Genomic DNA, 23528 nt, shown 5'->3' on the forward strand with positions numbered 1-23528 from the left:
AATACAAGGAGTTCGTCGCGAAATTTGCTTCTGCCATAAAAGTCAACGTTTATTTTGCCAATGATACCTGGACATTTTTACGCATTTGCTAGTTGTAGCGTTAATAACATTGATTTATTACCAGATGAATATCATTAATTTACAATCTCTCAAAATTTAGTCATTTGGTCTGTAGAAAGTTTCTTCAGAGAAGAAGAACCTGTCCATTTATATCTTCCAAAGCTTTGAATCATAGACTTTTAACTTGAGATCCTTCGACATTTATTATATAACTTATTATTCATTGGTAAGATAGATATTCGTTACGAATGTCACTTAACATTTTCAAGTTCTTACGAATTCTTGCATTTGTGCATATTCAGCGAGACTGATGCAGCCTCGGCTTGATCCTCCTCTCAATCAACTTAAGATCCGTAGATTTTTTGTCTTCTACAGGCTCGAGGAGGATATGCAAGGTTCCGGGCTGCGGTCACTTGTTCGTCTCGGTTGGCCGCGTGCACGCGAGCCCGTTCATCTTGATGAATGTCCACGCGACACGATTGATCGTTATGCACGCAGGCTACGATTTATGCACCGCTCTGTGTTAACGGTATATCGCTTGCGGACTGCGTTTGACAATGAAATGCCTCGAACGATTTACTTCCGTATTGATAATTGGAGAAGACGTAAAATTGCGACGAAGATTAATAAAAGGTGAGACACATTAAGATTCGTTCATTTAATAAAAATAAAACTAAAACAAAAATCAGTTATATAAATACATAAATCATGATAAAATAAATAAAAGATGATGATTTTTAATTTTTTTAACTATGCGTTATTCCGGAAAAATTAACTGTTCACCATCTTTCCTTTCTTTTAAGAGTTCATGGGGAAATGTTAAAAGTATAAGGAAGTAGTGGTCATTTTTTGGTGTGTTTGTGTGTGTGTATGATCGACCTTCATCGATATTTATTAACAGGATAGTAACAGGTTATTATAATTTCTCTGGTTATTGATTGTTTTACGACGTAATTATTACATTACGTATTTGCGTAAGAGGAGTTTTTTCAGGATTACAATATCAGGTGAAAAAATTCGAGGAATGATCTTTAGAGAAAAATCAAGTTAATGATATGACGCAAACAATGATTGCAACGCATATCTGAAACAATCCGGAAGTGATAAGAGAAGTACGTGATATAGCGACCAGACGATTGCAATGTTGCATTGCAGCAAACAGATATACCACTTTGAGTATCTTTTGCGAAACAATTTCGTTGTTTTCTTTTTCCTCTTATATTCAATGTTTAATAACCTTTTACTACAGCTCATTGAAACCAGCTAAACATCCTGTTATTTTGCAACTAGTAAAACAAGGAAAACACGTAAACCTGAAGAACTTAAATATCATTTAAATATAATTCTGAAATTCTTAGAAATCTTCCACTCAAAAAAAAAAAAAAAAAAAAAAATAACGACCGATTATAAATATTTATAATATTTTAATTACCTCGGCAGAGGTAATTAAATTTTATGTAAAAAATTCCAAACTTTTGAAAAGACCAGTAATCAATAATTGAAATTATCGATTCACTCTGTATTCTAAAGAGCATGGTGGAATAAGCATGTTAAAATGTGTACCGCTAAGCCAAATTAAACTTGTGACACGTCAATCGAGAGAGCTTCTTAGGAAAATCATTCCGGCAAAGTTTTAGCCACCTAGCCCCTATTATTAGGGTAGTTATTAACCTAAACACGATTTAAAGCTTATGCTTGGTTTATTTTTTGTTCTACCATAAGGAGAACTATGAGAAAAAATCTGAGATACTATAGCTGTGATGTTACATATCTGGCAATTTTTCCACATTTTTCCTGTGCTATTTCTAATCTATTTTTTAAAAATCAGAAATATTAAAAAATGCCAATTTTGTATTAGTGTTATTAAACAATGTATAGATTTCTCTATTTATATAATTTATATAAAGAGCATATTATATGAATATTATATGCAATTCTAGATAGTTTTATTTTCATTAAATGAGCGAATATTAAAATCTCTTACCTTTTACTAATCTTCGTCGTTGTCAACGTTGATCGCAAGATTTATTTGCTCAGTATTGAAAGTTTTGTTGAGTATTTCAACAGGCCTTATCACGTACGCGACATATATATATAGAATGCGATAAATAATAAATTATCGCAGCGATGTGTGAGGAACAAAAATGTCTTTCTATTCTCGGGCAGTCAATAGAGTTTGGTATGTTCAGTGCTGTAAATAATTATAAATTCGAACATACGCTTTATGTAGTACTTGTACATTTTATACTTGTACGTTAATAGTTAATAATGTTTTTAGTGTTGCCAGTGTTAATAGTGTCATATCATTACTTCCCTCTAAATAACAATTTAAAAATCTTTCTTTCGATTATCTCAAGCAGTGTGATACTTGCTAGAGATAATGGATTTAAAAAATAATATAGAGCAATGTTGTTTGAAGGAAAATAATAATACATGGCTGCTAGAGAATAAAAAGTCACTTTTGTGAATGCGCATTGTGCAAACGGCAATGGCATTCTTGGGTTTTGTTCGCATATCGCTGCGATAATTTACTATTTATCACATGCTGGATATATGGCACACATTACAAGCTTTGCTGAAATACTCAACAAAACTTTCAATGTTGAGCAAGTAAATTCTGCGATCTTAGTAAAAGGTGAGACACTTTAAGATTCGCTCATTTAGTAAAAATAAAACTAAAAAAAGAATCAGTTATATAAATACATCATAAATTACTCTTACAGGCATGGAAAGATAAAAGATGATGACTTTTAATTTTTTTAACTATGCGTCATTCCGGAAAATTATGAGTTAATAAACGTGATAGGTAGCTTCTACTATAAAAATGTAGATGTTGTCGTTTAATAACGCTAATAGAAAATTGCCATTTTCGATTTCAATTATCTTTAGAAATTTAAAAAAAATAGATCTCGCTCTGAAGAAATGTGGAAAAATTCCCAGATATGTAACACCATGGCTATAGTATCTCAGATTTTTTTCACAATTTTTCATAGGGTAGAACAAAAGAAACCAAGCATAGACTGTAATGTTTAGGTTAATAACTATCCTAATAATAGGAGTAAGGTACTAAAAGTTTGTTGAAATGGTTTTCTCAGAAAGTTCTTTCGATTAACGTATCATTAGTTTCATTTCGCTTAGAGGCACCTTTAACAACCATTGCTTTTTTTTTAAATCTAAATATAATTTTAGTTTCAAGAATTCAGCTTAACATTTTATCCTTTCAAATTGCAACAAATATTCTATTCCAATAGGAAGCACATTAATTATGTCACAAACGTCCTATAATAATCTAATAATAGGCATTAAGAATCTCTAAAAACTTGCCTTGAAGGTTAATTTATCGAACCTTCGCCTACCTTTTTTTGCTCCATTTAACGACGTCTATGAAAAGGCTACTTTAAGAAGGAGACTTTGCAGTAATATCGTTAAACGCTTTCGCTTACGCATAGATCGCGTAACGAACGAAGGTTGTGCTAGGCCCTTGGATTTCTTCCAATCTGGCAATCGTCCTAGCGACGCGAATGTTTTGCAACGATTTACATCTGGAGGAATATCGGTTGGTAATTACTTGTTGAACGTTTCTCTGTCCAAGGAATGTGAACAATTACGCGGTTGGCTCGGGTGTACATTTTATGTTTGCGTTCGTGACTCGAATATGTTAGAGAAGACTACTTTCTATTATGTTGTCTCAATGAAAATTTACAAATGCAGTGTTCGATGATTATATTAATCCACAAAGTAAATCATCCTAATTTATACCGTGGCTCTAAGTATAAAAATTAAAATTGGATTATAATAGATGGAAAGAAGAATTCTAGTGAATATATTTTTTCAATCTTATAGTTTTAGTAAATTTATTACTTTATAATCTTTGAACATTAACTTTTATGTATAGTAGAGCCTCTCTTATCCAAACTAATGGTAGTATAGTAAATAATGAATTAAGATTAATTGACAGATTCTTAAAATACTTATGGATCCAATATCTTTTTGGCTGCTAAGTCACATAATTTTTTCAACATAATTAACCGCATAGATTTACATTCCTTTTGTACTTAGAATCGTCGAAGTCTTTCCTCGAATGTCACGAATGCTTTTACAGGAAGCGCGTCTCAATTACCACGTTCGTTTGCTCTTTCTATTTGCATAAAATCGTCATTATTGACGTCTTCGTCGCAATAAAACCATTTCATTACATCGGTATATTTGAACTTTTCCTATTATTCCCGGCACCTGAGAAATCTACGTGTTTTAGATAATTTTCAATACCATTTCTCGTTTTTTAGTGTCTACAATAGTGGCTTTTCAACACCATCTATTTTTGTTAATTCCATCGCATCCGCATTATTTTCGAGCTTTTTAATTATATTGTATTTTGTTTATAATTCCCCTAATCGAATAAGAGAAAAAATACATTGTATATGAACAGTAAATCGGATTAAGTTTGGATTAAATTCCTCGTAAAGAATTTTTCAAATATGTTTGTATGCCGTTTAATTATACTTTTGTTTGCTATTTTAGTATTTAATATTAATCGTGTTTTATCCTGATTGATTTATGGGAATTTGGGTGCTATTGTATGAAAACGTGTGCATTGAATAAATGAATAATGGAAATGAGTTCAAAGGAAGAACGTTTCAAACGAAGTACCGTATTGGAGCATCAATTAATACGGTAAAACGTGATTGTTTCTCTCAAGAACGTGGCCATAATAACGAAGAAACGGAAATGCATAAGAACTTCTCTGGTTTAAAAGCAATTCCCGGAGTATAACGTTTCTTGGAACGTGTAATGCTATAATGTTACATTTGTCTCGTGATAAAATACGAAAAATAAATCTCTGGCATTTATATCTTTAGAACGCGGAAAGTCATCGAATGTCATTCACGAAATTAATATTGTTACTAATTTATATATGTACTACGTTATAGTAGCATGACACGCTCTTTGCTAATTCATCTATTGGAGTTATTTGCAGAATTAAGATTAGAATTTTACCTTAGAATCTGTCATAATCTCAAAGTGAAATTACTATGGGGACACGTGAAGTAATTAAACCACCGTTGAGAAATAACATAGTTTCTAACATTTTTGCAGAAGAAATATCTAATTTCACATCTGATTTTAGCATACAATAATTGGCACGTAAGAAGTTGCTACAAACATCTCATACAGAATTACATAATTCTGTCAATTTTAACCAAGAACGAACAATAATTGCAATGTCGTATTGTAAATAAAAAAAAAAGTTTATTAAATCTATATCTAATATTAAATTATCTAAGAAATAAAAGAATACATTTACAAGCATTACGTAACATCTGTTAAGTAAGTGTACAAGAAATTATACAACACACAAAGTGTATAATTTAGACTATGCGAAATCGATATTTATCATTTCAGTGCCGAAAGTTACTCTGTGGATCTCACAGGATCTATGGGATCCAGAGTTTATAAAATTATCTATTAATTATTAATTAACTACTGTGCTGCATTTTTGATACTACGTTGCTCATGTCTCATAGAATTAATGTCATAAAGTAGGGTCGTTTGCATCTTCGTTCTAACGTCAGGATTAAGATAATACGAAGCATAATGTTCGCGATTTATCGTCGATGATGACTTATTGTGTTACGAGTGCATCCTGTAACAAAATGTTACAGCAGAATAAATACAGGCCTTAACAATCGGGTACTGCGAGATGAGAGTGAAAGTGGAACTAAAATCTTCAACACGATGTATCTAGACTGTGTACTTGCATTTTTGGATTCTTTTTATTTACAATACGATATTGCAATTATTGTTCGTTCTTCGTTAAAGTTGATAGAATTATGTAATTTTATATGAGCTGCTTGTAACAACTTCTTACGTGCCAATTATTGTATGCTAAAAACAGATGTGAAATTAGATATTTCTTCCGCAATTATGATGACATACCATATATCAGAATGAAGGTCCGAAAAATGAATAAGAAGATACAACAAATATTCACAATCGTTCCACGTTTTGCACTGATATTGTTCAGAATGATTTCATCAATCTCAATTTGTTCTACTACTACTAATGAATACTAACCACTACTAATAATAACCATCCTAAAATCGACGTAAATCTTTTATTTTACACAATTCATATATCTCTTAACATCTCTTACATAATGATCCAAAGTATATTTGTGACATTGAAAGAAGATAAAACTTTCAATCCCTTTCCACTGAAAACTTTTATTAAAATGTGTATCAAGCATCTATCTAAAAGTATCCTTCTCAAAGAAACTATTACTAGCTGCAATCAAAAGATTGGTCAGCTATTATATTCTAAGCATCCTTCCTTGATAAAAGAACATCCACGCCTACGCGTTATAGACTTACATAATAGGAAACTATTTGTCGATTTATCTCGAAAGGAAGATCGTTCCACATACCTAGATCCACAGTAGCTGTGTTGCAAACAAAAGTTGCCATACATATTCATAAGATTACAACAAAGGGTTCGTCGTGTAGAACTGTCGGCTTCTCAAGGTGACCTCATCCTTTATCATTTTAATATTTAATACGGCAAGCCGCGTGAAAGTGCACTGCTTTTCAACGTTGACGTTCAATATGTCGATACGAAGAAGATCTAGCGTTTGAAATAGAGAAACTGAATAGAAATCGAGATCTTTCCTTATTGAAAGTTATGAGCGTTAGAAATTGTTTCTACAGTATGAGAAATCATAAAACAACGCCGAGATCAAACGGGAAGATAGTTTTGGTGTAGAATCGAGCAGCAACAAATTGTTAAATCAAATCTTAAAATCGTCCTTCTATAAAAGATCAGAAATATGACTTATCGTTGGACAGAGGATTTTTATGTAAATTCATAGTTTTGATATAATTAAAAAAATAAAACCTCAGCCGAAAATTGTTTAATCTATCGAGTATTACAGAAAGCGCTATGTCTTGGATATTTGATATATTTTCTCATACTACGTATGTGCATTTTGTGAAATCTTGCGCTTTCCATTTTCCTATAAATAAATAAAACTTTTCATCTATAATCCTCGTATACTAAACAATGTAATATATAACAATCTAATCATCGATACACGCAATATTCCAATTATTTCCAGCAAAGTATACGATTAACCAAAATGAACGCCTACAAGAGCGTATAAATACAGCTTTCAACAGCCGTAAGGTCGGCGTGAATGGTACAATGGAACATTATGCAGCGCGCATCCGCCCAGTCGAGGACGTCGATGCTTCCAAATTAGTGAAACGGAAGTGGAACAGGTTCCACTTTCGCCATTCTCCATTAAGCGCAAGAAAGTGGTTTGTCACCATGATTAGAAGTTCACGGACATACTAAACAGGTGAAGTTCACACGGTGCACGCATTGTGCACTAACCTAATTGACATTCTCCTTTATTGGACTTCAAGGATAGCGAAAGGGAAATTTATCGATTTATCATAAACAACTTTGCCTAGTCATGGATGTAACGGTGTTAGGTTTTAAACTATTGTTCCAAACTATTTAAGATAGGAAAGTAATTCCGGTTCGACTATTGGCGCGCGATAAATATGTACTTTCGTTCGAGCGTAACGTTAGAAAGTCTCGTGGAATTAAACGATCGTAAACACCATCGGATGTCCCTGCACGCTCATTCTCGCGATGCTGATCCAAGAGAGGCATACTTATACCGAACGTTGTGTAATAAGTGTTATGCATCGAACGATCGTATGGGGCAGACATAAAGCGAGATAAACGACGTCGTGGTCTTCTGAAAGGTACATTTCGTAATTTCGCGGGTGTGTAAGTCACGTGCGTGTCGTCGTATTTTATTCCTCAAGAATCGCTTGGAATTGATGTGCGTTCGATGGTATACGACACGAAGCATTAGAAATTGCAATTTCGATAGGAGAATAATGAAACGTTGAACATGAGACACAGAGGATATGCACGTAACCGTTTATTTGCGAATAATTTGTTTTATTAAACGTTGTTACGTATCTATCGATGGCTTTTATGATGTTAATTAAATGACATTTAAAGAATCATTTAAAGACTACTGCGTACAATGAATCAGTTGACTCGTTAGAAAGTCGAAAGTCTGAATCAATCGAGTAAAAGAAACTTATAGAAAATATTTATCTCTTATAGAATTTTGTTACAGATAATGAAAAAGAAGTACCAAGAATCAACGAATGATTTCATATTATCTGGTAACATTTTCAAACTCGAGTCAGAGATACTGTTGTGATAGTCATGAAAAAATTACGAGCTTTCTACGTTCTAAAACTTTTCACATATTTCAAATATGGTCTTTCGACGTGTATTTATGATGCTTTTTAAAACACCACTTCTCGGAAAGCGATTTTTCAAAATAAAAATAAATAAAAATAAAAGAAACCAGGATATTGCAACTTTTTTTAAAGATCAATCCTAACGTTTACGTCACAGCAACTACGACGAACGTGTCGACTGTCATCGATTCGAAAAAGCACCTAACCGCAATGACGATCGCTCGAAGCACGTACCTTTCGCCTTTCCTTGTCGAAGAAACGATGCTTTGAGGATACAACAGAGTCCAAGAGGAATATCGTCGAAGAGGAAGCCTTCGTTACAAAATTCGATGCGTTTCCGTGCGCGCGCGCGCGTCAATAACACGATGAGCAACCGCGTCATGAAAAAAAATCACGATTGAAAGAACAATCGAGCGCTCGCGGGCACTGCGATTCAGTTGTCGTTGGTACAAGAAGCGAGAGATCTACGTGACGTAGAGGCAAATGGGGAGGAATTACTTAAGTAGCGTGGTCGTGTGGTCGCTGGGACCACGAAAGAAGTCTTTGCGCGATGAATTAGACACCGGAAGCGGCGCCACAGACGAATTAGTCTCGAGTGAGATCTTTTTCACCGACCACCGTCTAACACGAATTTTATATACTTTTTCCTATACCGCGATAGATTGAAATATACTACACGACGATATTTAATTTTCATAAATTATTACGTAGTATTTGTGCATTTTTTCTCTCACAATATTATCCAAATCATTCGTATTGTTGAAAATATTTCGGTTCGTGAAATCTATCTTATTTTAATCGTCGTTAAAAATTAGGAACACCGATAACCATCTTTGACTACCTTGACTCTCGTGTGTTATACAATACAATCGTTACGTATTTGTGATATCCAATTTCAAAGATCTTTCTTTGATCTATACCTTTATTTTATGCAGAAGCGCTATCGTGCTTGCGATATTAATTAGTAGCAATAGCGTAATATTAGTACAGTTCAGATATAAAAAGTTATTCGATGGGAGAATTACTTAGGTTGCAGAGAGTTTATGCTGTAATGGTTTCGCTTCCTCTACGTCGAGATTGTGGAATGTGTATAGAAATCGAGATTGATATCATCGTGTGGATGATGGAAGGAAGAATAGTGTGTTTTGTACCGTGGAAAGAAGCGATATTTTGTGCGAAGAGTTTGCCAAGTGTAATACACTATGTGATTCAGAAGATAGATAGTTATTCTTGTGTTTAGATATCTATGTTTGCTGAGAAATTTTTATTCGTATACCGCTGTATGTGGCTGCTCGCCAAAATCATAGATGATTAATGAGAAATTTTAGGAGAAAGTTTCACTTACTTAAAAATCTTTTAAGTTCAGCATAAAGATAGATACGAAATTGCTAAATTTTGCAGAAGTTCTACAGAAATCAGCAACCTACCTTCCTAGGTAACTCTGCAAACTTGTAAATTATTCGTTACATTAGGCACTCAGCATAATTATCGACTTTCCCGCGCCCACTTTCATCACCGTACATTAATTTACGAGCATAACAAGTCGATTCCTGTGATTTAGCTAAATCGAGGCTAGTTAGCTGAATTCGCAATTCGTATGCACGTCTCAAGGCTTATAGACGCGACTTGCGTTCTCTAAAAGACAAAGAGTTTAGAGAAAGGGAAAGAGAGAAGTATAATAAATGATTGTCACAATTATAGCGCTCGTGAATCACGATGCACGTGCACTTTAAACGACGTGACTGTTATTTGCTGGTCTATCAACTTCGTGTCCAATACAGTTCTCAATGTCTACTCCTAAAATGGTACGTCTGAATGAAAGAAACGAGAACACGTCGTCGAAACTGGATTTCATCTAACAGGTTCGATCCGAATCGTCAAACTTTTCTCTACTTTGGGGAAATAAAACGATTGATGATAAAGCACTGAAAGTGAATTATCGCGACTTGAAATAATTTTCCAAATCACCTTTTTTTATACGTTAAATCGATCTAACGTGTAACTCAGAAATTATTTGAATTTTTTTAGAACTCGTTTTTACTCTGTCTATCTATGTTATTCTATCTTATTACTGGTAGCTTCATGTTGGTATTAAATTATTCATTCGTTAGAATCGTTAATTCTTATTTGTCACATTAAAGTACAATTATCTACGATATTTCTTTAGAAGCAAGTTATAATGAAAACACTAAGAAACTAAACACTAAACGAGATTCTTGTGACTAACCTTTATGATTAAATTTGTTATAAATAGCCACAAGTTCGTGGAGTCAAAGTTATTGAACCCATAGTTTCTGGCACAGACAACCCTGAAAACTTCAAACGCGCAGAGGTAGATAACTTCAAACACGCAGCATCTCATACAAATGACTTCCTATTCTTCGAACACTAACTTCGATGTGACTCATAGTGTTAAAGCATGAATAATCGAAGATTTCATGGGATCACCAAAAGTTCTTGGAATTATATCAGGTTATAACTCTTCCCTGTGTGGTCCACCCTGTACAATATATCAAACCTACAAGAACTCTATTATGAGAACTCTGTTATGTCTCACGAATTCCAAGCAGCGTACCAGGAATTCCTTACAGTCAAGGTTGTCACTTCCCAGACTCGTAAAAACGCATAGTCACACAGGGAATTTCCAGCTTTTCCTTAGTACTTTTTATCAAATCAACTGCTTTTTTATCAAAAACTGCTATCAAAAATGTACTTTCTACGATATTGAAATTCGATGACACAGAAATACATGGAACGCATATAACAAAAGATCATGGCATCTCCCATAAAGCATGATATTTATGAAAAATTTTCAAGATACACAAATACACAAAATGCACACGACAAGCAAAATAAAGCATATTCTACAACGTCAAACAGGTAAAACTTTTACAAGTAAAAGTTTTTCATCTAAACTCTATATTTCTAATGACATTAATAAAAATATAAATTTGAATAAATATCCGCATTAGCCTAGATTCGACGTATAAATTCCATGTATCGGACCTGAAACATACTTCGACCCATATCATCTAATCCTTCATTCTCCGTAAAGATACTTTGATCCATCTTAAAACAATGCCCCTTGTCTTTCACTTCGGCGAACACATCAATCTCGTCCCTCGGTAACACGGGTGCAGATGAAAATGACGTGTTCCCTTCATTCCCAGCATTGCTATCGTATGACGGATTTAGAAAGGGAGACACGCAATTCGTAAATAGAATCCGCGGTCCCGTCCAACCTGGTCGCGATCAATTTTCTTCCTCGGCGACTGTTTCATTGGATAACGGTAACGCACTTAACGTTACTAATACGCCTGAAATGCATAAATGATTGCGCACGCGTTCGCGCCATTACTCAGCGACGCGTGCCAGCTGCACGTGTATTTCAAGTGTATCGAATTTACCTGATCATCGATCGGTCGCACTCGATATTCGTTAAAAATTTAATTTCTCGTATTATTACTTAAACTTGCCACTTATTTAGTTATGTAATCATTTCGCAAATGCGATGTATCCGAATAGGACACTATTAGCCATTGGCCATTGGCGATTTTTGCGAGCTATAACGTGGTTTAATTGTCTATTCCACGTACAGATCTGAGAGTTCTGTCCTTTTCAACTACCTGCATTGGGACATTCGTTAAAGGGTCTTGTTTACCTACGATATCGGACAAAAATTTAAGACGACTACCTTCCTGGTAAACTATCGCGCTATGTTATAGATAATAAATAATCAATAAATAACCAATGCGTTGTAGATAATAAATAAGCAAATAAGCAATTGTTCGTTATCGAATTTCATTCTATTATACGCTATTAAACTTCGATTCATCGGAAAATAATACTTTTCCTAAATCTTCTACTGTTCAGTTATACTGTTGCACTTGTTCTCTACAGTCTTGTTCTTCGACGAAAGCAATTCACAGTTTCTGACATTTACGGCTGAGTATTGAATTATTTCGAGACAGTTCTTTGAGACCATGTCCTTTGAAACGAAAATCATGAAGACTCTAAATAGTTGTTACACAAACGTTCAGATTATTTATAGCACAGATTTCATTTTAAATATCAATTTACCACTGTGTTTGAACGTTCGTCTTAAACTAATGTCCACGGCAAATACAACATCGAATCGTTTCCTATCCTCTCAAGCATCGTTTACGTTCTAAAAGTCTGGTCGTAGAGTATGAGCATATATTTAATTGCAAGAATAACTTCGAATTGCTGATTGTTTAGTATCGATAATATAACATGACAATCCTCAAAATAGTCGTCTTAAATTCTTGTCTGCTACTGTACATAGAATAAATGCGCATTAAAATAAATTAAGTAGCTCGTACCATTACTTAACTGAAATAATTAAAAAATTTTTCTACTAATAAATTTTGATATATTAAAAATGAATAAAAATAGAAAATTAATCATTTTAGTCTACAATAATCACGATAAGTTTATAATAAATGTTAGTAACAAAAAAAATAATAATTTTCTAAAACTAACAATATTTAATGTAAAAACATAGCGGCAATATCTAATCAAATAAATTTGAAGCTCCTTTAACAATTTTAGAACTATATCACCAGTTGAGCCACTTAAATTCATTGGGAAATAGATGTATGGAGTCTATAAACCAATAAATCATCCTTTCTAGACCATTGAGCTACTAAATCTCATTCATTAACCATTGTGCAACGTGACAAACCTATGAAAGAACTGCATAAATTTTTACATACACCGTTACTGATCTACTTCTATTTGTCGATCGTTCGATCGATCTTTCTCATGCACGCGTGTACGAACTCTGCGTGAAAACTTTTGCGAATGTCGTATTACAAATTCATGATTTCAATGCACAAGTGCATAGGGATCTTACTTGTATTCCGTCTCTGACAACGGCTGGGTAATTCGTTTGATGGATGATTCAATAAATTGCGTCCGTGCCTGGGATGCAATTTTGTCGCGTCGTTGGTAGGATTTGTGCGTACGAGTTAAATGTATCGTTACATGTATCGATCGTGTTGTACATGAGAATGATACTTTTTACTGATCGTCGCATTATATTGGTAGATACATTATTAATATGGATGCTGTTATATTGCAGTATTATTCTTGTATATCGTTATGTTGGCATCATTATGTTGTTGAATATAATGTCGTTCTATTATTATGTCGTTACGCTGATGGTTCCTGGGATGTTACAGTATCTACTCAATCTTTATATGATTGCACTTTTGCGTTATTTCTCTCGTGTTACAATGCTATTGTGTTACATTCAATCGTTTTTACTCGACATTTACTCGCTAACATGTAGAACCTTCTTTTCTTTAAAAATTAATATCATGCGTTAACTATTAACAATGTTGAAAAACGTTTCGATCGAATACTGTTCCTCCATGATATAATTACGAATAACACCAGCAACGATTGTATAATATGATAAATATTTTGTTGAAAAAAGTCGAGATCTATTGAAATGAGAAAAGGAGATCTCTTTCGCCAATAAACTTCTTAAATACAAACGTAATCAAAGCGAGAGGCTCGATGTCCATCGTTGGTGTGCGAATTATACGAGGGTCAAGAAGTCCAACTGGACTTACCCTACCGGATCACCCAAGTTTATTCCACTTCCGTTAATCGACATTCCCCTCTACATCGTAGAGACTATCCCTTCCACCATGAAACTAATTGTTATGGGTCACTGACTGAATACTTGTTGCAAGACAGCCAAAGATAACGCGAGCCGCCAACGTTGCCGTTCCAATCACCGCCACACTTGTTGCCACTGCACACTTGTTGCACTAATTCCATCGAACCAACGATCCTGTGGTGTCGTCCCTAATTATTGCTTGAATGTATCTTTCTATCATTCCAGTTTTTTTTTTTTTTTATTAGAATCAGAAGGTTAATCGTATATTGTTATATCATGGTTATATAATAAGTATAGGTATATTATAAACAAACTCTGTGTGTGTGTGTGTGTGTGTGTTTATGCGATTTTATGTTTTTACAAATACGAAGAAATGCGATAGTATCAGCTGATAGTATGACGTTAAACGTATTGATTTTATTTGTATCTTTTCTTTGAAATCAAGGCATATTACGCAGTTTCATAGACTTTTTATTCAAGATAGTATAATTTTATGGAGATACTGAGTTCTGTTAAACCATTATACGATCAATTTTATAGTAAACTTGAAAGCTTTCGTTTCAATTCACTGAACATCATAATAACTGTTAAACATTCGATATTCTGCTTACTTTTGCCTATTATTTTCGCTTATAAGTTTTGCATAAATGCATAAACGTCTATAATCTAATTTCAAGGAACCGAGTCGTTGATCCATTAAATAGAGACAAAAGCGTTTGAGATGTTAAATCAAAGAAGAAGGGACATATGCTTGTTGAGAATTCAAGTTCGTTAAAATTATTATGGTTGCATGTTTTAATATTAGTTAATAACTAATTATGTTATAACATTAAAACTCAAATGTCAAATGTGAAACAGAAAGAAAGGAAGTTAAAGGTTATATACGCATACGATTTCCAATATGCATAATATGCATATTTAATGATATATAATTGTATATGCGATACACGTCATCCTTTTAATCGCTTAAGCTCTATGATCTCTGACGAATGAACTCAAGAAGCATCGTTGACTAAAATTTCCGATAACATGTCGCAGAATCTGCACAATATAATATTACTTCTGCGTTGCTCGGATTTATTGTTTTATTAAGAACTGATAAATTCTAAATTTAAGTATATACTTGAAACTAGTTTCTTACGTTAATACGGAAGGAAATCTCTACTTCCTACTTTTCTAAAAATAAAGAATTAAATATTGGAATATTTATTTTGATATATTATTAGAAATAAATTGACAACACGTTAAATAATCGCAGTAACAAATAACGAACTAAGAAAGAACTACGGAAAAATATATTAGAAATAGAGCCAATCAATGAATTACTTTGTTTATCATTTGTACATAGTTTCACTTGATAGGAACATTTAAATTGGTTTCTCGAATCCAGGCTGATAGAATATGACGTTTCCATTTTTATTACAGAACATACGCAAAGAGAGCGATGAAAAATCACAGCACAAAGCCACGTGAAATATGACGCTATAAAGGGGAAACACGTATATCTAAAACGGAGTCATTTGCGTGCAGCACTTTGTGTCAGCAACTCGTACTTTTTATCACAAAGCGTACATTTGCTTGCTATAATAATTATATCTGCAAATTATATCTTCGTAAATGAATTACGACCTTCGACCTTAAATAATCGTGAAAATTGCACAACTTTTCCTTGACACAAATTGTTAATAATAATAATTGCTAATAACTCGGCCAATTTTATAATTGTATAACTTTTTAAATATTCTTTATATGGAAAAAATTGGAATCTCCGCATCTTTGAAAGATACAGATAGGGAAAACTTATCTTAGTATTCACTTAAAATTTATGTTCGCGTTATCTCCGAACAAAATAACCTGAATTGCTTACTTTTCGATACCAAAGTGTGCGTGTCAAGTATAAAAAAAAAAATCTAATTGCACTGAACTATAGTAATCAAACAGTCGGCAAGAAAATATTCGTCGTTATCTAACGAAAGTTTCGCAACCGATAACCATGGGTCATCGGTGATCCACGAAGTATGTTAATTGTAGATATCGTGACATCGTTTCCACTCTCTACTTTTTATCCAACCTCGATACGTTAAATAACAAATGTACTAATTAAACATTCTATTATTAGTTCGTTCAACATTAATTAATTTACGCAACATTTTCAATTGGGAGCCGAATAAGAGAATTTGGTGGATAACACGGTCGAGGTCATTCACTCGACCGACGTACCGTATGTATGTAAATTAATTGTGAGACAAACGCGGTCCCGAAAAGCAAATGTTCCTTTTATCTGGTGACAAGACAAATTATAGATATTTTACAGCCAGGAAATCAGTCTGTAAACAGCAGCCTGTGTTTCGAGCTCGGCAACACGACCACGTTAATCGCTCGCTATTATAATGATAACTGGAGCAGTTCACTTATTAAATTACTCATGTTTGTGACTTGCGACACTTGCATCTGAACCTTCGTAACCTCGTTCGTAGACGTTTCGAAAATTCCTGTTAGACACACATCGATTGGAATGCTTAACGAACATTAAATATTAATGTGCGATCAAGTCGATTATATTTACACGGCGTTCCAAAGATTTTCAAAGCTATGTTAATTCTTTTATGAATAGAAATAAGAAATTTTATGAAACGTTAGTTATTTTGAAAGCCTTGCTTCTTTTGTATTCCACATTTTTCTTGCAATTTCATTTCTAGAATTTAAAACAATCTATATATATATGCTATAACTATGATTCTATATCTATCGAAATTTAATCGAGAAATTCTAGAACACGATCGGTCTATTTAAAGGCAAATTTAAAAAGAACGCGATTGAAAATATCTTTTTCGAACGTTTTATGATATTTTCAGCGACACGAATATTTCTGTTTTTCCGATCTGTTTTCATTCGTATACGTATGTGTCGCTTTCATAAAACGTACGTTTATCGATGATATGTCCTCGAATAAACAAACATAAACTTTGCAGCAATATCGTTATTTTATAATTAAATTATTCGTTAAATGTTCCATGATAAACGACTTCGCACCTTCATGTTGTCGTATCATGACAATCAATACTGTGAATCCGGTGTCATCCGTCGCCAACGAGCCATGATCCATTAGCTAGCATCCTAACAATTTGTGTTTACGACGCGCCACGCTCGCAGGAATTACACATACGTCAATATTGAACATGCCACCGTTTATACAACTGATTGATAACGAGTCCATGGTATCCATGATATCCGTCAGCGACTTTACACGATATCCCTCGTTGTACCATCTAACCGCATATCGCCATTGTTAAACAGGTCGAGATTTCGGATATGCGACGAAATTTCCTCGTACTTTACTGTAATTACACCGGCTACGGAAAGTATCGCCATAAAAACCTATTTTTCAAGGAAGACCTTTTTTATCATTAAAATTTCATTTTCACAGCATCAGGTTTTTACAATTTACAATATGAAAGTATACTATTAAATAGCAGGAGATTTAATAGCTTGTCGTAGTCATTATATTTTTTGAAACGTCAGTTTTAACGAATTTTATATTTTATTTGTATATTGGTACTTTTTGGCGTGTTTTCTATGTCTTCAACTGTGTCTTTAATTTATGAATCATCTTCCTCGCTCTTATCTCGAAAGTCGAAGCAAGACGAGATTTTTGCAGGTTGACGGCGCAGTCTCGCTTATTATTCTTTGCATTGTCATTACTGAACGACAGGCGAAAGAAGAATATTCGTATACCTTTTACATCTTCGGGAAGCAACCTGGCATTTACGGAGACATTTTAAGCGTATCTTTAGAACCGTGGAGTATAAGAGCACCTCGTTCCCGCGAATACTTGCATGCATCCATACACTCTAGCATACTCCACCGTTTCGAATCTCCCAACGAAGAAAAAGCAATCTCCTCCTCCATCTGCAGACCCTTAGTTCGTATCGTATTAACGCGATTGCTTAGGAAAGATCAACGAAATTTCTTCGCTATTTTTCACAAGAGAAACAAGAGAAGAGTTCAGAATAGCAGCTTAGCACGTAACAAAATTAATTTAAGAAAAGGTCAATATTTGTGAAGCAATAAATTCGACAAATTTAAATATTAAAATAGACATCTCGATTTGCCAATCTTCCTACAAAAGTAAAAAAGCAGAAATCGTCGACATTTTTCACGAGTGAAAAAAAGATAAAGAAGGCCAAAGGCATTAGTAAGTAAGAATTTGAATAGCAAAATGAGACATCGCTATTTATACCTGCTAAAATATTTCAATAAAAAAGGTAGTTCTCGTCAACCTTGGGTCAACTCTTAACGCGTATCTCCGCGTCGTCAATTTCCTTTACAGCCTTTCGTGTAATTTCGACCGTTTACGGCTATTCCACGATGTCATTGTGTTCGATCGTGGTTATTATTCGGAAAAAGGATAAAAAGAAGAAAATTGTTGGTGCGAGGTTGTACGTGCAATTTTCTTCTGTCCACTCGACAACACATCCCGTGACATTTGCATGACGACTCTTGCGATCATCTTGCGCCATGGAATCTCTTCCAAAGGAACAGCGTTGGAAGAAGCGAAGATCTAGTGCCGCATGAGAAGCCAATCGCGTCAGTGGTCACGTTTCCATCGGGAATACACGAGCGATTTTGCAACGGCTGAATACAGACTTTCAGAGCCCAACGTTTCGGAGGAAACCGCTTTCGTACGGTCTTGCAGGCGGCCGTTAGTCTTCCGAGCGGTTACTTCAGCGTTGTTCAAGGAACATTGTGTAAACGCGAGGATTATTAAGGTTCGTTGAGATCCTGCTGATGCAATCCGGACGATATCGATTATTGATGTTTGAATGATTTCGATAATCTTATGTTCAGCATTTGATTGACCCTTTGACGACCATAAGTAAAGTAACGGATAAAAGTAAGTAAACGCAAGACGAAACGAAATTTAGAAAATTGAGAATTTGAAAATTTAAGAGTTTGAAAATTGAGAAGTTTGATAACTGGAGAAATTAGAAAATTGAAATATACAATTCCCTATTATGTTATGATATTGAATTCTCTCGGAGAATTATTACAGGAGCAAGTCCACGTAACACTAATATCGATTGATAGCTTTTTAAAGCGATTGAAAGGAGAGCATATTTATACCTTCGATTCAATAACAGAGGTTGCAGCTAATTTTCACAACACTTGTTGCAACGCTTTTCTTATATGTATGTATTATGTATATTGTACGAGTATATATTATCATGATTGCGAAAACAGGTAAATGAGAACAAATGTTGCGTTATATATTATAGAAACGTATTATCACAGATACGATTGTAAAAAAAAAACAAAGAATTGTTTTAAGATATTAGAAGGTTGGTTCGATCAAACCATTCTTTAAATAAATTACAGCTATACTCTCCTTAATGAACCTCGAATGTAAAGGGATAAAAGGCAGAAAATAAAAACAGAGGAAAATAGTGGGAAAGAGAGGAGATAATTTTGGAGAATAACGTGAATGTAATTCGCGGTTGGCACATCCAACGAGTCTAACGAGTTTGCCAAAAGATACGCGTTGCATTGTTACTTCACTAGAGAATACTGGGTAATCGTCGAGCGCGGAGGAAATAATGATTACAATGGTTTCTTGAGCTCTGCGAGTGGTGTGAATGGCTTTGAGACATTAACCTCGAGTCATTTTAGCGTTGAGCAACAATTTCGCGGTTTATACTTGATTTGTTACCACGTAACAGCTGACGAAGCAGAGCGGAAATCCTCGAACCGCGAAAAATATTCTCAACTAAATTCCTCCACATGCATAATTCCTCTTTATTTCTTCAAAACAATTTATATTGTACGTCTTACGATTATTTATGAATAATATCTGCCACGCTTTATTCATCTAAATTGTCTCTTATCTTGTTCCTATGTTCATTCGAGCAACATTTTCTAATTTTATAGCCACGTTGTATTACAAAAGATTTGTTAACTCTTTTTACGCTTTTTAATTATTTGGATGAGTGAGTGAACGATTTAGCAATCATTCTCCCCAGCGCAAAGATTACCAATGATTCAATCGATTAAATTCTTTTCCTTGGAAATGACATAACTTGAAAACATTGTTATTTCAGATATGCAAACAATAGTCTTTAAACACGATACTCTTTTATCGATCAAATTTACGAGCGAAAATGACAATGATCATAAAACAGGATCAAATAATGCTTCCGACATTTTCTAATTCTTCCAACGATGAGAATTCTTTCTAATTTGACAAAACTAAGGAGACAAAACAAGGAGAACAACAATTTTCTTCGTAATTCTATCACTCTCGTACGAAGACTATAATCTACGAGTCGCAGTATCAAATTGTCACGTTCCTTTACATCATAGTCTATCGCGTGTTATCAGCAATCAAAACCAATTAACGTCGAATGCACAGCAATTAGTATTAATGAATCAATGCCTATTGTAATTCATACAGGCGCCTCGTATCAATTAACATCCAATCAGTACAAACCATTAACGCCACAAAAGTATGAACATTATCAAACCACCCTAACGAACATTCACTCATCTTGTTAAATCGTGCTGTTGCCTCATCAATTATTCTATACAACAACGTAACAATCGATTTTATTGATGCGATCCAATCAGTTTCTATTTATACGGTTTCACGATATGTTGATACAGATAACCGTATCAATATTTCACGGATAACGAACGAACCGATCGATCGCGGCCAATGACGCGCGTAAGGTCGTCGATTTACCTGGCTAACACGACTTGAAAGTACAAGCTCCTGGTATTTTTCTTGCAAAATCCTGTCGTGCTCGCCGGTACTATTCCGAGACCGCTTGTTCCTGGTTGAAAATCTGGGTAACTGGTATAAGGACGGTCAGCCGCAATCGTACCACGTGTTATAAATCGTTCTGTCTCGCTTTTCTTCTTGATCTATCGCGAGCTTACACATCCGTATGTATCGATACTTGCGTGTATATACGAATACATTACCATGCAAATGTCTACGATAGTAATCTTAAACGAATCTTTAGATATTTTCTTCGTAGAATAGCTGATAAGCTATTCGTATCTTCTCGCAGTTTGTAAATCTTTTTAGAAATACTTTTTCTTAAAAATAGAAATTAGTTGTAAAACAGGTATTCTAACGCAATATTCTAAATTAAGTATTGGATTTTTATTGCGCGAATTTTCATGCACATGGGTTTGGAATGGGATTTGGAACGAGACGCGAGAAGAAAGGGAGCTTATCATAAATAAAGTTTATTTAACAGTTATTTGACAGGGCTCCTAAAAGAACTGTTGCTGTTGGAAGAATAAAAACATCGCAGAAAATATTAATCATTTCAAGCTGACGAATGTTCCTCGAGAAAATTAGCAACAATTCTTCAACTAAACACTTGTTACTTATTCTAAGAATAAAACAGATAATACTGAAAATAATATGTAACAGCATAGTATAATATAAGAGAAAAAGGAACGAGAGACTTAAAGTAACATCGAGTATCTTATTATTCGTTCGTCGAAACAAAAAAATGTTTGATAGACGATAAGGAGTATCACACAGTATTGTATTGTACAATAGCAACGATGTGGTAGTGTATGGTACACGAATGTGCGTGAAAGTGCGTCGCGATGCCAGTGATAAATGCAATGAGAACACCGTGTGGTCCGAGTTTTCTATAGCCTTACAGCTCGTTCTTTCTTTAATAGTTTCTGTTGCACCTGCGGCTGTTCCATATCGCCAGATCTACGAATCGATTGGGATAACGCGTCGATCCTAATGAACTCACGCTCGACGGTCAGTGTTGGTTAGCTATACATGTATACTATATACTCTGGTTGATTCATAGTAAACTGTAGGTTACTTTGTTTTAGAAGAGAATTAAAATAAGGTTGAACAGTTGCACGACTTTTTTCAATTTCGTTATGGTTTTCTTGGTAGACACGTGTTATTATCTGCACACGTGACGCAAATGCTAGAGATTTAGAGTGATTGCAGGTTGATTTATGCAATGCGTTAAATTGGTGGAAATGCTTGAAACCTATACACATATTTTAATTTAATGTAATTTATAAGTTAGCGAAAATATTCTAAAAGTATAAATCAACACTTACAGGATTCGTGTTCTATTCTTGGTTAATGACAATAATTTTTAACTCTTGTAATGTACAAATCCTTTAAATTGATAATAAAGTACATATAATTTCATATGGTGAAATATTGCTATTAGCTTGAAATCGTATACTTTAGAAAATTGTTGTTTTATGTTCTCCTTATCTCCTTTCTTTGTTTTTAGAATCTATAATCTATAGTCAATATTTTCATATTCTTCATCTTAATTAATCTTCCTCTATTGACAACTAGCCAATATTAAACCAGTAACGATCGCGGAGTTTGAGTTACACCAGAATTTCCTTTCGTTCTTATCTCATGACATTTTTATTTACAAATGGATCATTATTTCAATATCGAATCAGGTAACAGATTTAGTAGCGTTAGTCACATGTACTATCACTACTATTCACCGACAGTACCATCATCTCTACACAACATAATATCTCTACAAAATCGCTGGAACAGTAGTTAATGCGATTTAGCGACCGAAGCTTCTGAAAAAATGCAATTAGTAAGAGAGAAGATTCACATTCGCCAATTTCGCGTAACTAATTCGCGTTGACACGATTCCGCGGACTCCTGACTCATTGTTCTACTTTAATTTTTCTTCAACAAGTATACACGGTGGATATACTATCACGACACTCATGCGTACGAACAGCTACATACTATTTTATACACGAACGAGCACCGTCCACGAAATCGTTGCCTCGCCGTAAACGTATCCTGTCTATTAAGCAACTTACACAGGGAATAATTTCTATTATGACGCGCGTGCCCCCCTAATCGAGCTGTACTGCCACGGAGAAAGTATAATAAAGGCAATGAAAGTTCATCGTGATAATTGATTACGAAACCAACTGCTTCTGGCTCGATGCGTTACGAATTTGCGCAATTGTCGCGTGAATTTTAGTTCTCAGCGTCAAATTGGAAGTTGTTTCCATTTTAATGTGCGTAAATAGATATTATATTTAGGATTCTATTCTATCATTTTATTTATATTATTATCAATGACCTGAAGATACCGTATCTTTAAATTTATAAATTATTTAATTTATAAATCCGATGACCTAGAGATAATACGTCTTTGGAATATTATTTTAGTTAGAAGTTAAAGATTTGCAGACATTTACCTTGACCAACATATCCGATTCACCTATTGAATGACAGCAGAGATATCCTTGTACGATTTCGAAAATTTTGACCTATATTCCAAAATATAACTTTCGATCAGACGATACTGAACGAGATATTACAGAAAATTGAACTTAAATTATTATACATTCAGATTCATTCTGATAAATGTAAAAATCTTTGAACGTTCAATGTTAAAATTATCATATATTTTATGAGCAAATTGTGTGTCTATAAGTCATAAGATTTATTTCTACTCGTTTTTCATTATATTTCAAGCTCAATTTCATCCAAG

The 23528-nt window shown here is 34.1% G+C and overlaps 1 protein-coding gene across 2 annotated transcripts in view; it reads right to left on the reverse strand.

Annotated features, from left to right (window-relative positions):
• Tsl (membrane-attack complex domain containing protein torso-like) overlaps positions 1–23528 on the reverse strand; it is a 34172-nt gene that overhangs the window by 6557 nt on the left and 4087 nt on the right. The window lies entirely within an intron of this gene.

Source organism: Bombus fervidus, chromosome 1 (assembly GCF_041682495.2).
Source record: "Bombus fervidus isolate BK054 chromosome 1, iyBomFerv1, whole genome shotgun sequence".
Classification (NCBI taxonomy): domain Eukaryota; kingdom Metazoa; phylum Arthropoda; class Insecta; order Hymenoptera; family Apidae; genus Bombus; species Bombus fervidus.